We start from the raw sequence: 17030 nt of genomic DNA on the forward strand, positions 1-17030 counted from the left end.
ACTCCAGCCCTGCCTGCTAGGTCTCCTAAATAATAATTTAGTGAATTTCCTAACAACGACTATAGCTCCAGGAATTTTCTCTTCCTCCTCCATTCCCAGGATGCTCTCTTTTCCTCATTCTGACTACTGACCTCCTTGGCTTCCTTTTTTTGTTGTTGTTTAGTTGATTAGTCACACCTAACTGTGACTCCATTTGCAGTTTTCTCAGCAAAGATACTGTAATGCTTAGCCATTTTCTTCTCTAACTCATTTTACAGATGATAAAACCAAGGTAAACAGGGTGAAATGACTTTCCCAGGATCACATATCTAAAAAGTGTCTGAGGCCATATTTTAACTCAGATTCTTGACTCCAGGGCTTAAGATACCTTCCCAACTCTTCTTTTTTCTTTTTTAAACCTTACCTTCTATCTTAGAATGGATGCAAGTATTAGTTCTAAGGCAGAAGAGCAGTAAGAGCTAGACTGTTGGGGTCAGGTGGCTTCCCCAGGTTCACACAGCTAGGAAGTGACTGAGGTCAGAATTGAAGCCATGTCATCCTGACTCCAGGCCTGGCTTTCTATCCACTGAGCCACTTAGCTTCCCTTTTTCCTGAATCTCTTTAATTCAAGTACCTTCTAGCTATTCCTTATTTCTGGTTTATCTTGTACAAAGCTTATTTTCTACATATTTGTTTGAGTATTGCCTCTTCTATTAAATTATAGGCTTTTCATGGCAGGAGTGTTATTCATCTCTTTTTAAACACCAGCGGTTAGTTCCTGGCACATAAAAGGTATTTAATAACCATTTATTGATTGATTAAGTTTATACAAAAAAATCCCCATGGAAATGAAAAGTAAAATTAAATGCTGGTTCTTTGAAAAGATTAACAAAACTGATACACATTTAGCTGATCTGTTTAAAAAGAAGAGAACAGAGAATCAAATCAATAAAATAGCAAGTGAACAAGTGAAATGACAGTGGAATTAGAAATATGAAAAAGATCAGAACATATTATACACAATTAAAGATAAAAAACTGGGAAAACAAAATAAATAGAGGACTATATTAAAACAATAATCAAACTATCAGAAGACCAGATAGAAATCTTAAGTTTAAGAATAGGAAATAATTCTAGCTTAAAAGGAATGAAGAGTCCCATTATGAATTCACATGAAAATTCTATCATTTTTTAAAAAAGTTTTATAGTACTTCAACAATATAGAAAGTAGTCTACCAAGATTCTTTCATGAGACAAATAAAGTCCTAATACCCAATCCAGAGAAATATAAAACACAGAAAGAAAACTAATTAGTTTTGTTTAAAAGTTTTTTCTCGAGGTGCATTAATTATATTGCCCTATAAACAGACTATAGTGCTTCATCCAAGAAACAATTAGTTATGATCAAGTAGGATTTATACCAGAGATGTAAGGATAGTTTAAAACCAGAAAAACAATAAAGATGATTAATCATAAAGCATATGATTATCCATAAAACCAAAACAAATAAAACCAAGAGATATAGAAAAAGACTTTGAAAAAACAAAATACTAAAAAATTACCAAACTGCTAAGAACCCTACATAGTAATGGTATAGTGAAATTAAAAAAACTTTTTTAATTAAAAGCATCTATCTGAAAGTAAAAGAAAGCATAATATATTATGGACATACATTAGAACCTTTTATAATAAATTTAGTAGTTAGCACACATGTTCCCAGAACAGAGCCCTTTCTGGCTGGTCCCCTGTCTTATCCATATTTATGTTTGGAAAAAGTTGGAAAACAGGTATTAGTCAATTATTTGTCATCTTTACAGAACAAAATCATACTCTGCATGTAGTACCACTCAAATTCAGCTTTTAATAACTTACATCCTTCTAACCTTTTTTTTCATCATTGATTCCTTTAAGTAGTCTGATGAAGTCTAGTGAAGTATTTTCAGAATAATGCTTTTAAATGCACAAAAGAAAATACAAAAGATTACAAAGGAAACCAATTATGTTGAGTTATCTCTATATGCATATTTATAGATTTTTATATATATACACGCACTCACATACATACAAGTTTATAGATTCCAAGTTAAGAACTCTTGTACTCATTGGAATGCCTTGAGTGACTATTATATGATTCATATATGGTATCTTGATAGATAAAAAGAAATCTTTGTAAACGTTTTGGAAACTATTAATTCTTAATTAACCAAATGTTGAGACACAGTCCACTATGAACTAGATTACTCTTACAGTAGTAATAACTTTGCTGAATTACATCTAATGATGATTTTTCAAACATTAACTTTCTTTGGGAGTGTGGGAAGCCAATAAGAGAATAGATAAAAATCTGAGACTCCTCTAGTTCCTCTAGAAGTAATATTCATATGCCTTTGACATTTTTCTTTTCTTTTTTTAAACTATATCTAAGCATTAAACATAGTTCAAATTACTATCTTGGCCAAAAAGGAACAACAGAGTAAATTCCATTCCAACTGAACTGGTGTCATTTCATTCCAAATCCTTTTCTGCAGGCCAAAACTTTCTATATAACAAGGCCAAATGTGGGAAAGTAAGGTACAGCACTCTCAAAATGATAATATTTCAAATTCAACAGATATAAACATAATAAAAATGTGAGGCTTGTGCTTGTCACTGGCAATCTGAAAGTTTTATTCTCAATTATTTGCATTTCCTTTTCCACCTTTTTTCCACCTACTTTTTATGTCTTTACCTCCTTCCCCCTTGTTTTTAAAAGGAAAACAAATCAAACTGATATCAAAACAATTTCCAAGATATTTCTTCTCAGAATTCGGCAATACTAGAATTTAAAGCATACTGAAACTTCCCATCAATCCTTGAAGAAAAATTTTAATAAGGTTTATAATGAGATATCTGTGATTTCTTGGACACTGGATCATTGTGATGGGAAAAAGGATGAAGAAGAGGAAGAAAAAAGGAGACATGAGAAGAAGGAGGTAGAGAGAAAAAAAAGGAAGAAAAATAGAGGGAAGGAAGAAAGAAAAACTACTGTTCTTAGACTTTATTACCAAACATTACACACAACCTATTTTCAGATCAAGAGCTGCTAAATACCAGTTCTACTGAAACTTAAACATAAGGCCTGCATGTAGTAACGAAGTGTACTCCTCTTTTATGACAACAACTGCTTGCTTGCAAAATATACACCATGGACGGAGTGGGAAAAGGTGTTAATTGTGATATTTTTAGGCTAGAAACAAAAATTTAAGTAGACATTTTATTCATTCAAAAGCATCTGCTGTTTTCAGCAGAGACAATTAGCAAGAGTTATGTATGATGTCTCTGATATCCCCATAATAAAACAGATTCTGATTGAATAATTCTCCCAATTAAAATGAACACAATAACCTAATTGTAAACTAATTGTTTAAGATGGTTTTGATTCAAGAACCAAAACAAAGCAAAGCAAACCAATACTGTTCAAGTTTTCATATTAATTAAAGGCAGCTTAAGCTGGAATGAATTTCCAAAAAAGCTATATGGACTTTAGGGTTCTTTTATATATGAAATATAAAACTTAATGCATAATGTTATATTGAATATTTATAGCTTTTTCCCATCAAAGTTCAATATCAGAATATTTACCTTAGGCAATATCTATTCTCTAACAATTTGATGATTAGATTCTTCATGAATAAGAATATATATATATATGTATATATATATATCTACTGCAAGTGTGTTAATATGATTTTTTTAGTTATTTTCTCTTCTACCTTTGACTATGCTAATGAAAGTAAAGGTCACTAACAAAAATAAAATTAACAATTTACTTTTTATATTATATTGGATTTTAAAAATTATTTGTTGAAATTTGGAATGCTTTTTATTGTTTTTCAGCATGATGTGGTGGTTAGAAGGCTGTTCTCAGATAAAGGAAGGCCTAGCTTTAAGTTCCCCTTCTGATACATTGGCAGATATTCCCTCATCTGAGAGAATGTGCTCTCAATCTAATAACAGGTCCTGCCACTTTACTTGGTCTAATAATTAAAAATATAGATAAGTGGGCAAACTTCATCAACTCAAAATGAAGAACAAAAATGCAATTTGACTATCTTGATGATTTATTTCATAATATAAATGGTGCTATATGACAATTGTCCCTTAATGCTGAAGAAAGAACTATGAATAGTCTACTTAGAACAATTGAAGGGTTACTATCAGAAGTTTTGTTCTGGTTGGTCCCAGGCAGCAATGAGCATAATAGGAACAATGAATGGATATTTGCAAAAAGACAAATTTAGGTTTCATGTAAAAAATTTAATTTTGGTTTGAAAACAAAGATTTAAGAAAGTAACATATTTAGAAAGTGACATAGATGAAGTTATTCACACAGCCCCACTCTACAGATAGATCCTGAACTTGTATGCAGAGGGAAATGAAATTGAAGTTACCATCTTTTACCTGATGGAAGCCCTAAGAAGGAGAGTGATAGACCTAAATGTCTTTCTGAAGCATGTTCAACTTAGATCCCAGAAATAACTTTAGCTAAGGGCATTATACAGAAAGCAAGAAAGACTCCAGGCCTCAGTAATTTCTAATGATTTCCTAGATATCACTTGGGAAATAAACTCTTCATATGACAACAGTCTTGTCTTGCCTTCTTTTCCTGTCAATAGTGCTCAGGATAAGTTATTGTAGAGTCATTCAATAGTTTTTTTTTGTTTTAGTAAAAAGACTGACTTTTATTAAAAAATATACTTTCTAATCTCTGAAAACTTTTTGTCCTGAGTGTTGGGTCTGAATATACGGAATAAAACTTACTGCATATTGTTTTAATTCATTTTAATTGTTCCTCAATACTATCTTATTCTAGTCTCATAACAATCTTGTGAAAAATCATATAACAGAACACTCCTAAAACAGAATAGGTTGTTTTGGGTTGTTGTGGGTATTTCATCATTGGAGGAGAGTGGATGATGAATTAAATTAGGGAAATAGGGATTAAAATTAGGGAAAAGGAAGGTAAGTTTTACAAAGGATACAGGTTACAAATTAAGTGGCTCACAGAACTTATGGATAGAACTCAAGGAAAGAGTTCCAAAAAGAGTGTCAGGAAAGAATAAAGAGAGGACTTGAAGCCTGGAGGAGAGCAGAGTTCCTGTTTTCTTTGGAACTTGGAGAGAGCATTTCCTGTGAGGAGTTAACTGACTTTTCCTAGGAGAAGCTGTTGGACCTGACAGTTGAAGCCCTGAAGCCCTCGGACCAGTGTTACAGACTCCAGCTAGATATTTCATCTAGAGTAACATCTGCTTCTACCTCTTTGTTCCTGATCTGTTTATCAACATTTATTGTTGTTCCTGTGAGCCAAGCCAATCAGAAAGAGAGACTGCCTTTTTTTTCAAAAGAGACTTACAACCTGTTAGTTGTAAGACCTTGGGTGACTCTGCCCTATGGTCACTACCCTATCTAGCAATCTGAACTATTTTTTTTAAACCTTTACCTTCTGTCTTGGAGCCAACAATACTTGTATTGGCTCCAAGGCAGAAGAGTGGTAAAGGCTAGGCAATGGGGGTTAAGTGACTTGCCCAGGGTCACACAGCTAAGAAGTATCTGAGGCCGGATTTGAACCTAGGACCTCCTATCTCTAGGCCTGGCTCTCAATCCACTGAGCCACCCAGCTGCCCCCAATCTGAACTATTTTACCATTCATCCAGTCTGCTTTGGGAGTGGCCATAGTCAGGGAAACTAGTTAGGGATTTTGGGGAGCAGATAGTCAGTGTAGGGTGACAGATAGCCTCAAGCAAAAGAAGCCAGATTCTCAGGAATCTATTATTTCTGGTGGGAGGAATAATAGTAGAAAATAGTAGAATAGTGCTAGGGTAATTTCCCTGGGCCTCCTTCCCATTCCCTTTCCTTGTTTATATTCATTATATTAAACTCTTTTGTTATACAAATATAATAGTCAGATTGTGTCGCTTGTAGGTTCAGGTCTAAGGCCTGTCATCTTGGGCTATCAGCCTGACCAGACAGAGACACTGGAAGTTTCAACTTACCATCTTCAAAAGTGTTACAATCCATTTTTTTCACCACTAGCAATTGACTGGTCTATGGAACCCTTTCTGGAATAATATTTTTAATGTATAAGAATTTAATGCATAAGATTACAAATGAAATTACTTTTCTTTTTTCAAAATTCCCCTTCCTTCCTCCCATCTTCTTTCCCGGCACTACAGAAGGTATAATCTGATATATATATATATATATATATATATATATATATATATATATGCTATGTCTTCCATTTTTTAATAAGTTCTTCCTCTGAAGGCAGACATTCACAAGGTATTCTTCAAACATTTTCTCTGTAGTGTAATAGGGAAATAGGTTTTAAGAGTAAGAAAGCAAATTTAGCCAGGCAGGCTGGCAGGAGCTAAAAATTCCAACCTAGAATGCAGCACGAGACTGGACACAGTCTCTCTGGATGGCAATTGGTGGGGTTGTTGGAGTTTGTTGGAGTTAGCCTCCACTGACCAGAGAGCCTGTGTATTTTTTGGGTTATCTCTGTGCCTTGAGAAACATTTGCAAAGCATCATTTCCACCTATCAGGTGCAAGAAGAGCAGGTTGAAATTAGCTGTCTTATTTGGTGGACAAACAAGATACACCTCTCTCCCTGTCTTCCCTGTGGATTTACTAGGCAGTTTACCTGTGATCCTGGACCAGCTGATACATCTGAGCAATAGATCAAGGACATCTGCGTGAGAACCCATTCTTCCCTTGTGTCCTGGCTGCCTGCCTGCCATAGTGTTAGTGAAGGGATTTTCTAGACCTCTAACCCTGAGTTTATCCCAAAGGTATTAAGTGTAGTTTGTCTCTCTCTCCTTCATCTCCTTTCCTTAATTTATCACATTAAACTGTTTCACCTGCTTCCTTTTGTCTTCCTCTACCCCAAGTAAAGTGCCCACTGTTAGATATCTTCCTAAACCTGTGTTTCTCTGGCTAGGGTAGTGACTAGTATAACTGTCAACTGTCATTTCAACTACTAGTGTGATTTCTCCTGATTCCCACATCCCTTGAATATCCCTTGTTGTCCTGTTTCATTTCTGTCACTTGTGGGTATGTGGGTGTGCCCTAGATGTGAATATCACCCTGATAAGGCAGTTACTTATTTCAGTAGTTATATGTTCTCTTGGTTCTACTTATTACATTTTTTGTGTTTTCATGTAGGTCTTTCCATGTTTTTACTAAATTAACTTGTTTATCAGGTACTATGGGACAGTAGTATAATACTACAATCACATGCCACAACTTTCTCAGCCATTTCCCATTTGATGGACATCCCTTTAATTTCTAGTTCTTTGCCGCCACAGAGACATTATAAATACTTTAGAGCCTATAGGTTTTTTTTTTCTTTTTTTCTAATCAGTTTGGGGAAAAGATGCCAAAGTAGTATTGTTGGGTCTCAGGGAATACATAGTTTTATAATTCCAGATTGTTCTTCAAAATGATTGAATTTATTCATAGTTCTATAAATAGTGTATTAGTGTCTCCATTTTGCCAGGTAGCCTCTAACATTTGTCATTTTTCCATTCTATCATTTTAATCAATCATATACGTATGAGATTATATCTCAGAATCATTATAATTTGGAGTAATGATTTAGAACATTTTTTCATATATCGTTTCGAATTTGTAATCCAAAAACTTTCTGTTCATCTTTGACTATTTACTAACTGGGGAATGGATGGTTCATATTCTTATAAAATTTGATAAACTTTGCTATTTATTTGGGAATTTGGATTTCTCTCTCCAAGAAACTATACAAAATTTCCCCCAATTACTGTTTTTCTTCCAATCTTGACCACATTAGTTTTATTTCCATATATACCATCATATCATCTGCAAAAAGAGATAATTTTACTTGCCCATTCAGATTCCTTCAATTTCTTTTTGTTTCTTATTGCTCTAGAATTTCTAATGCAGTATTAAACAATATTGGTGATAATGGGCCTCCTTGTTTCACTCCTGATCTTATTGGCACAAAAACTTTGCAATTTAATATGATCAAAATTGTCCACTTTACACCTCACAATGCCTATTTAAGTCTCTTGTTTATTCTTAAATTTATATCCCATCAATAAATATGACAGGTAATATATTCCCTGTTCTAATTTGTTTAAAATATCTCCCTTTATGTGTAGGTCTTGTATCCATTTTCATTTTATCTTAGTAAATGGTGTAAGATATTGATCTATACCTAGTTTATGCCAAAATTTCAACAGTTTAACCATTTTTACCAAATAGTGACTTTTATGCCCAAAACTTGGATCTTTACTTTTCTGAAATACAAAGTTACTATGATATTTTCACTACTATTGGCTATTTATGTTCTTATCACTGACCTACTTTTCTGTATCTTACCCAGTAACAAATAGTTTTGATGATTACTGCTTGATTGTTGAGAGCCATTGGAGAAATAGGGTCAGATTTGGGGCCTGTTATCCGGATTCCCTACGTGACCAATCCAGGCCGAAGCAGTCTTTGTGTTTGGTCCTGGTCACCTGAGCCCTGAAAAGCTCTGGTACCAGCAGGTAGGTTAATCCAAAAACAACTTGACCCCTCCAAGAGGCTATTAGGAGTCATTTAGAGAAACAGAGTCTGTAACAGATGTTTTATCTGGATCCCATTACAAAATCATCGGCAAGTAAAACTGTGTGTATGGTTTTTTCTGCACTGCATGTCAGATGCAGATAGAATGGGCCGTCTTAAGGTAAAAATCTGAGGCTCCTCTTTTGACTCATTTTTAGATCCCCACATTTTCTCAATATTCTTATTGGAAAGCTTTGAGTCCTTAACCAGACCAGCAACTACTGAGTTAACAATTCCTCTCCTTGACAATTTCTCTCCTTGATAATTAAGAAGCCTGAACCCTAAAAAATATATTACTTAGGTAAAGACTGGAGCCAGACAATTTAGTCCAGACTATCTGACCAGGTGCAGATCTGTAAATCAAGGCAGAACGCAATTAGTAAACATCTCCATGAAATTTATTTCTGCTCCCAGAATTATCCCCCACTAATTGGTGGTTGGAATTTGGCCCTTGTCCTTGCACCCATATCTCTATTTTTTAGACTTTAATGGATTGTGTATGATTTGTAACCCCTTCACAGCTGTTACTCATTCTTTGTGTTCTTTGTTTGAAACCAGTATAAAATAAAGTCCAAAATCCCATAGCGTTGGATCACCATGGGCTAACCGCTACTTTGGCTGTTCTCAGTTTCTTTTTCCTGTTTTAGCAATCCGACGCCGTAAAATGCCACTCAGAACCCTTACCTTATAGAGCTGGTCCTCTATACTTAATAATACAATTTAAAAGCTAGTACTGCAAGATGGCCTTCTTTTATATTTTATCATTAGTTTTTTGATATTCTTGATCTTTTATTCTAGTAATTGAATTTGTTATTATTTTTTTCTAGTCCAAAAAAATTTTTTTTGGTAATTTAATTGGGATGGTATAAAGGGGAAAAATTATTATGGTTGGATTGAATATTCAAAAGGGTGGTCACCAGGAACTGATTTCCCAATTCAAATGATTTTTTAGCAATTTATTTATAAAATATAGGAAGAGAGTGAAAGTAGAGAAATGAGAAGAGGGCAGAGTAAAACATCTAACTTAATGAGCTAGTCTATGTGTTCAAGCCCTGGATTTACTCTGGCAGGAGTCCAGAGGCCCCAGCCAGAGAGCCTAAAGGTCAATTAATAAGGGTTTTAGCCACAAAGCCTCCTCCCAATCAAGGGGCCCCTCTGGAGACTAGTACCTCAAGGGGAACTAAGGAAGGGAGTCAGTCTTTTTTTACTCACCCATGTGTAGTTTTGAGGAGAAATATAAAGCAGTCCAAGGTCCTCATCCAGAGCTCCTCCAGGTCCAGTTCAAGGTCAAAGAGAGAGAGCTAGCCCCAGAAGTTCTCACAATTTATAAAGACCCTTCTTTTCCTCATTTCTTATGCCTTACTCCCATTTCACATGCCAATTACAACAAAGACTTTGCTTAGGACTGACCAGGGGCCAGTCAAGCAGTTCTGATTCGTAACCCACTCTTGCACACCTGGGTCACAGGCCTCCCCCATTTGAGGATTAAGTGGGATGTTTATACTTTTGGTGATTAAATCTAAAAACAGACAGGGTAGGATTAATCCCATCTTCACAATGGCATTGAATGAGTTGATTAGATTAGTATTGCCATTTTAATCATATTGACTTTGCCCCTCCTTGAATAATGAATATTTCTTTAATTATTTAAATCTGATTTTATTTGTGTAAAAAGAATTTTATAATTATATTCATATAGTTCCTTGATTTGTTTTGGCAAGTATTATCCCAAGCATTTTATTTTATGTATAGTTTTTTTGAAATGGAGTATTCCTTTCTTTTTCTTCTTGCAGGTATTTGTTTGAGTTATGTAGAAATGCTGATTATTTGTGTGCATTTATTTTACATCCTATTACTTTGTTATTGATAGTTATGAGTAACTTTTTAGCTGTATCTCTAGGATTATCCACATATACCATATAATTTACAAAAAGAGATAATTTTATTTCCTATTCTGATTCGTTCAATTTATTTTTCTTCTCTAATTGCTATTACCAACCTTTTTAATATTGTTTATATTGTTATATGATGTTGGTAATAATGGGCATACTTGTTTCACTCCTGATCTTATTGGGAAGCTGTCTAACTTATATTTGTTACAACTAATATTTGCTCTTGGTTTTAGCAAGATGTTTTTTTACATTTTAATAAAATAATACATTTATTGCTATATTTTAATTTTTTTTAATTGGAATAAATGTTGTAGATTGACAAATGCTTTTTCTACATCTATTGATATAATCATGGTATGCATGGCACTTGTCATTGATATAATTGATTACATTGATACTTTTCCTTACATTAAACTGTCTCTGCAATCCTGGTATAAATCTTGTTTAGTCATAATGCAAAAACTTTGTGTTATATTATTGTATTCTGCTAGCTAGTGATTTTTTTTTAGAATTTTTGCATCAATATTCATAATTGAAATTGATCAATCATTTTCTTTGGTTTTCCTCTTCCTTATTTAAATATCAGCACTATATTTATTTCAAAAAGGAATTTTGTAGGACTCTTTACCTATTATTTTAAATAATTTATTTAATATTGGAATAATGATTTTTAAAAGTTTGGTAGAATTCACTAGTAAACCCATTTGGTCCTGATACTTTTTCTTAGAAAATTATTTTATGGTGCTTTCTTTGATAGCACATATACTAAAATTGGAATGATACAGAGATTAGCATGGCCTCTGCTCAAGGATGACATGGAAATTCATGGAGCTTTCCATATTTTTCTTACCCAAATTAATTTACTTATTCAGTGCCATATCTATCAAACTACCATGAAACTTTTTTCATTGAAATAGAAAAATTAATAACAAAATTCACTTGGAAGAACAAAAAATAAAGAATTTCAAGGGAACTAATGAAAAAAATGTATATAACGAGGGCCTAGCAGTACCAGACCTTAAACTGTACTGTAAAGCAGTGATTATCAAAATAATATGGTACTGGGGGCAGCTGGGTAGCTCAGTGGATTGAGACTCAGACTTAGAGACAGGAGGTCCTAGGCTCAAATATGGCCTCAGACACTTCCCAGCTGTGTGGCCCTGGGAAAGTCACTTGACCCCCATTGCCCACCCTTACCACTCTTCCACCTAGGAGCCAATTCACAGAAGTTAAGGGTTAAAAAAATAATAATATGGTACTGGCTAAGAGACAGAAGGGAGGATCAATGAAATTGGCTTGGGATATATGACCTCAGGAGCAAGATAATATACAATAAACCCAAAGATCCCAGGTTTTGGGACAAGAAAAACAGAATGCGTAGGATTAGGTTTAGAATAACATCTAAAACCCTACACCAGGATGAATTCAGAATGGGTAAATGATTTAAATATAAAGAAGGAAACTATAAGTAAATTAGGTGAACATAGAATAGTATAACTGTCAGATCTATTCGAAAGGAAAGAATTTAAGACCAAGAAAGAGTTACAGAATATTGCAAAATGTAAAATAAGTTTATTTTGATATGAAATAATTTTGATTACATTAAATTAAAAAGGTTTTGTATAAACAAAACCAATGCAACCAAAATTAGAAAGGAAACAACAAATTGGTAAAAAATCTTTATAACAAAAACCTCTGACAAAGGTGTATTTTCTTAAATTTATAAGGAGCTAAATCAATTGTGCAAAAAAAATTAAGCCATTTCCCAATTGGTAAATGGGCAAGGGACATGAATAGGCAGTTTTCAGATGAAGAAATAAAAACCGTCAATAAACACATGAAAAGGTGTTCTAAATATCTCATAATTAGAGAGACTCAAATCAAACAACTCTGAGATACCACTTCATGCCTAATAGATTGGCCAATATGACATCAAATGAAAGTAATAGATGTTGGAGGAGATGTGACAAAATAGGGAAATTAATGCATTATTGGTGGAGTTGTAAATTGACCCAATCATTCTGGAAGCAATTTGGAACTATTCCCAAAGGGCTTTAAAAGACTGCCTGCCTTTTTATCCAGCCATACCATTGCTGGGTTTGTACCCCAAAGAGATAATAGTATAAAAATATTCATAGAAATGCTCTTTGTGGTGGCAAAAAACCAGAAAATGTAGAGGTTGAGGAATGGTTGAACAAATTGTGATATCTGTTAGTGATTGAATACTATTGTGCTGAAAGGAATAATGAACTGGAAGAATTTCATGTGAACTGGAAAGATCTCCAGGAATTGATGCAGAGAGAAAGGAGTAGAACCAGAAAAACATTGTACACAGACTGATACACTGTGGCACAATTGAATGTAATGGACTTCTCTACTAGCAGCAATGCATTGATCCAGGACAATTCTGAGGGACTTATTTTTTTTTATTTAAATATTTTATTTTTTTAGAAAAATTTTCCATGGCTACATGATTTAAGTTTTTACTTTCCACTTCACTCCCCCTTCATATTCCCCCATAGCCCATACACATTTCTACTGGTTTTAACATGTGACATCAATCAAGACTTATTTACATATTATTGATAGTTGCATTGGTGTGGTTGTTTCAAGTCTACATCCCCAATCATGTCCTCATCAACCCATGTGTTTAAGCAGTTTTCTTTTGTGTTTCCACTCCTGTAGTTCTTCCTCTGAATGTGGGTAGTGTTCTTTTCCATAAATCCATCAGATTTAATAAAACCATTACATTCAGTTTTACCACAGTTGTAGTTGTCTCTGTGTACAATGTTCTTCTGGCTCTGCTCCTTTCACTCTGCATCAATTCCTGGAGGTATTTCCAGTTCACATGGAATTCCTCCAGTTTATTATTCCTTTGAGCACAATAGTATTCCATCAGGATATACCACAATTTGTTCAGCTATTCTCCAATTGAAGTGCATACCCTCGTTTTCCAGTTTTTTTTGCCACCACAAAAAGCACAGCTATAAATATTTTTGTACAAGTCTGTTTATCTATGATCTCTTTGGGGCACAAACCAAGGAATGGTATGGCTAGATTGAAGGGCAGGCAGTCTTTTAGAGCTCTTTGGTGATAGTTCCAAATTGCCATCCAGAATGGTTGGATCAGTTCAAACTCCACCAGCAATGCATTAATGTCCCAATTTGGCCACAACACCTCCAACATTTATTAGTCTCACCTGCTATCATTTTAGCCAATCTGCTAGGATTGAGGTGGTACTTCAGAGTTGTTTTGATTTGCATTTCTCTAATTATTAGAGATTTGGAACACTTTCTCATGTGCTCATTGATAGCTTTGATTTCTTTATCTGAAAATTGCCTATTCATGTCCCTTGTCCATTTGTCAATTGGGGAATGGCTTGATTTTTTTATACAATTGATTTAACTCCTTGTATATTTGACTAATTAGACCTCTGTCAGTGCTTTTGTTATAAAGATTTTTTCCCAGTTTGTTGTTTCCCTTCTGATTTTGGTTGCATTGTTTTTGTTTGTACAAACACTTTTTAATTTAATATAATCAAAATTGTTTATTTTACATTTTGTAATTTTTTCTAACTCTTCCTTCATTTTAAAATTTTCCCTTTTCCGTAGATCTGACAAGTATACTATTTTGTGTTCACTTAATTTACTTATAGTTTCCTTCTTTATATCCAAGCCATTCACCCATTCAGAATTTATCTTCATGTAGGGTGTGAGATGTTGATCTAAACCGAATCTCTCCTGTATTGTTTTTCAATTTTCCCAGAAGTTTTTGTCAAATAGTGGATTTTAGTCCCCAAAGTTTGGCTTTTTGGATTTATCATACATTGTCTTACTGACATCACTTACCCCTAGTCTATTCCACTGATGCTCCCTTCTGTCTCTTAGCCAGTACCATAATGTTTTGATGACTGCTACTTTATAGTATAGTTTAATATCTGGTACTGCTAGGCCCCCTTCCTTCACATTTTTTTCCATTATTTCCCTTGATAATCTTGATCTTTTGTTATTCTAAATGAAATTTGTTATAGTTTTTTCTAATTCAGTAAAAAAGTTTTTTGTTAGTTTGATAGGTATGGCACTAAATAGATAAATTAATTTGGGTAGAATGGTCATTTTTATTATGTTAGCTCAACCCACCCATGAACAATTAATGGTTTTCCAATTGTTGAGATCCACTTTTATTTTTTTGGAAAGTGTTTTGTAGTTGTTTTCCTATAATTGATGTGTTTGTTTTGGTAGATAGATTCCCAAGTATTTTATATTGTCTAGGGTGATTTTAAATGGTGTTTCTCTTTCTACCTCTTGCTACTGTGATGTGTTGGAAATATATAGAAATGCTGATGATTTATGTGCATTTATTTTGTATCCTGCAACTTTGCTAAAGTTGTTGATTACTTCTACTAGCTTTTTAGTTGATTCTCTAGGATTTTTTAAGTAGATCATCATGTCATCTGCAAAGAGTGATAGCTTAGTTCTCCTCATTGCCTATTTTGATACCTTCAATTTCTTTTTCTTCTCTAATTGCTACTGCTAGTGTTTCTAGTACAATGTTAAATAATAGAGGTGATAATGGGCATCCTTGTTTCAGTCCTGATCTTATTGGGAAGGAGATATCCCCATTGCATATGATGCTTGTTAATGGTTTTAGATATATATTGTTTATTATTTTTAGGAAAGGTCCTTCTATTTCTATACTTTCTAGTGTTTTCAATAGGAATGGATGTTTTATTTTGTCAAAGGCTTTTTCAGCATCTATTGAGATAGTCATGTGGTTTTTATTGGTTTGCTTGTTGATGTAATTAATTATGTGGATAGTTTTTCTTATGTTGAACCATCCTTGCATTCTTGGTATAAATCCCACCTAATCATAGTGAATAACCCTCATGATTACTTGCTAGAGTCTTTTTACTAGTATTGTTTTTAAGATTTTTTGCATCAATGTTCATTAAGGAGACTGGTCTGTAGTTTTCTTTCTCTGTTTTTGATCTACCTGGCTTTAGGATCAGTATCATATTTGTATCATGAAAGGAGTTTGATAGAACTCCTTCTTTTGATTATTATGTCAAATATTTTGTATAGTATTGGAATTAGTTGTTCTTTGAAGATTTGATAGAATTCACTTGTGAATTCACATCTGGTCCTGGGGATTTTTTCTTAGGGAGTTCTTTGATGGCTTTTTCAAATTCTTTTTCTGATATGGGATTATTTAAGTATTCTATTTCTTCTACTATCAATCTAGGCAATTTATATTTTTGTAAATATTCATCCATATCACCTAGATTGCTATATTTATTGCCATATAATTGGGCAAAATAGGTTTTAATGATTGCCTTGATTTCCTCTTCATTAGAGGTGAGGTCTCCCTTTTCATCTTTGATACTGATGATTTGGTTTTCTTCTTTCCTTTTTTAATTAGATTGACCAGTACTTTGTCAATTTTGTTTGTTTTTTCAAAGTACCAGCTTCTAGTCTTATTTATTAATTCAATAATTCTTTTACTTTCAATTTTATTGATTTCTCCTTTAATTTTTATAATCCCTAATTTGGTCTTTAACTGGGGATTTTTAATTTGTTCCCTTTCTAGTTTTTTTATTTGCTTGCCCAGTTCATTGATCTTTGCTCTCTCATTTGTTAATACATGCACTCAGTGATATAAATTTTCCCCTGAGTACTACCTTAGCTGCATCCTACAGAGTTTGGTAGGATGTCTCATCATTGTTATTCTCTTCAATGAAATTATTGATTGTTTCTATGATTTCTTCATGAACTAACTGGTTTTGGAGAATCATATTATTTAGTTTCTAATTAGTTTTTCATTTGCCTGTCCATATGCCCTTACTAATTATTATTTTTATTGCATAATGATCTGAAATGTTTATATTTATTATTTCTGCTCTTTTGCAATTTTTGCAATGTTTCTATGCCCTATTACATGGTCAATCTTTGTGAATGTACCATGTACAGGTGAAAAGAAGGTATATTCCTTTTTGCTCATATTTATTTTTCTCCACATATCTATTAAATCTAATTTTTCTAGGATTTCATTCACCTCTCTTATCTCTTTCTTATTTATTTTTTGTTTAATTTTTTCTAGATCTGAAAGAGGAATATTTAGATCTCCCACTAGTATGGTTTACTATTTCCTTCTTGAGTTCTTCCAGTTTCTCCTTTAGGAATATGGATGCTATACCATTTGGTAAATACATGTTGAGTTCTGTTATTTCCTCATTGTCTATACTGCTTTTCATCAGCATGTAGTTACCTTCCCTGTCTCTTTTAATCAGTTCTATTTTTACTGTGGCTTTGTCAGAAATCATGATTGCCACTCCTGCATCCTTTTTCTCAGTTGAAGCCCAGATGATTTTGCTCCAGCCATTGACCTTAAACCTGTGTATGCTCTCCCACCTTATATCTGTTTCTTGTAGACAACATATGGTAGGATTTTGGTTTCTAATCCACTCTGCTATTTGCTTCTGTTTTATGGGTGAGTTCATCCCATTCACATACAGAGTTATAATTACCAGTTGTGTA

At 33.6% G+C, this 17030-nt stretch overlaps 1 non-coding gene across 1 annotated transcript; it reads left to right on the forward strand.

The window, feature by feature from the left end:
* Positions 1-11238: 11238 nt before the first annotated feature.
* LOC123232680 lies at positions 11239-11342 on the forward strand. Its single transcript, XR_006505207.1, has one exon. It is a non-coding gene; the product is annotated as a U6 spliceosomal RNA (small nuclear RNA).
* Positions 11343-17030: the final 5688 nt, after the last annotated feature.

Source organism: Gracilinanus agilis, chromosome 1 (genome assembly GCF_016433145.1).
Source record: "Gracilinanus agilis isolate LMUSP501 chromosome 1, AgileGrace, whole genome shotgun sequence".
NCBI lineage: Eukaryota > Metazoa > Chordata > Mammalia > Didelphimorphia > Didelphidae > Gracilinanus > Gracilinanus agilis.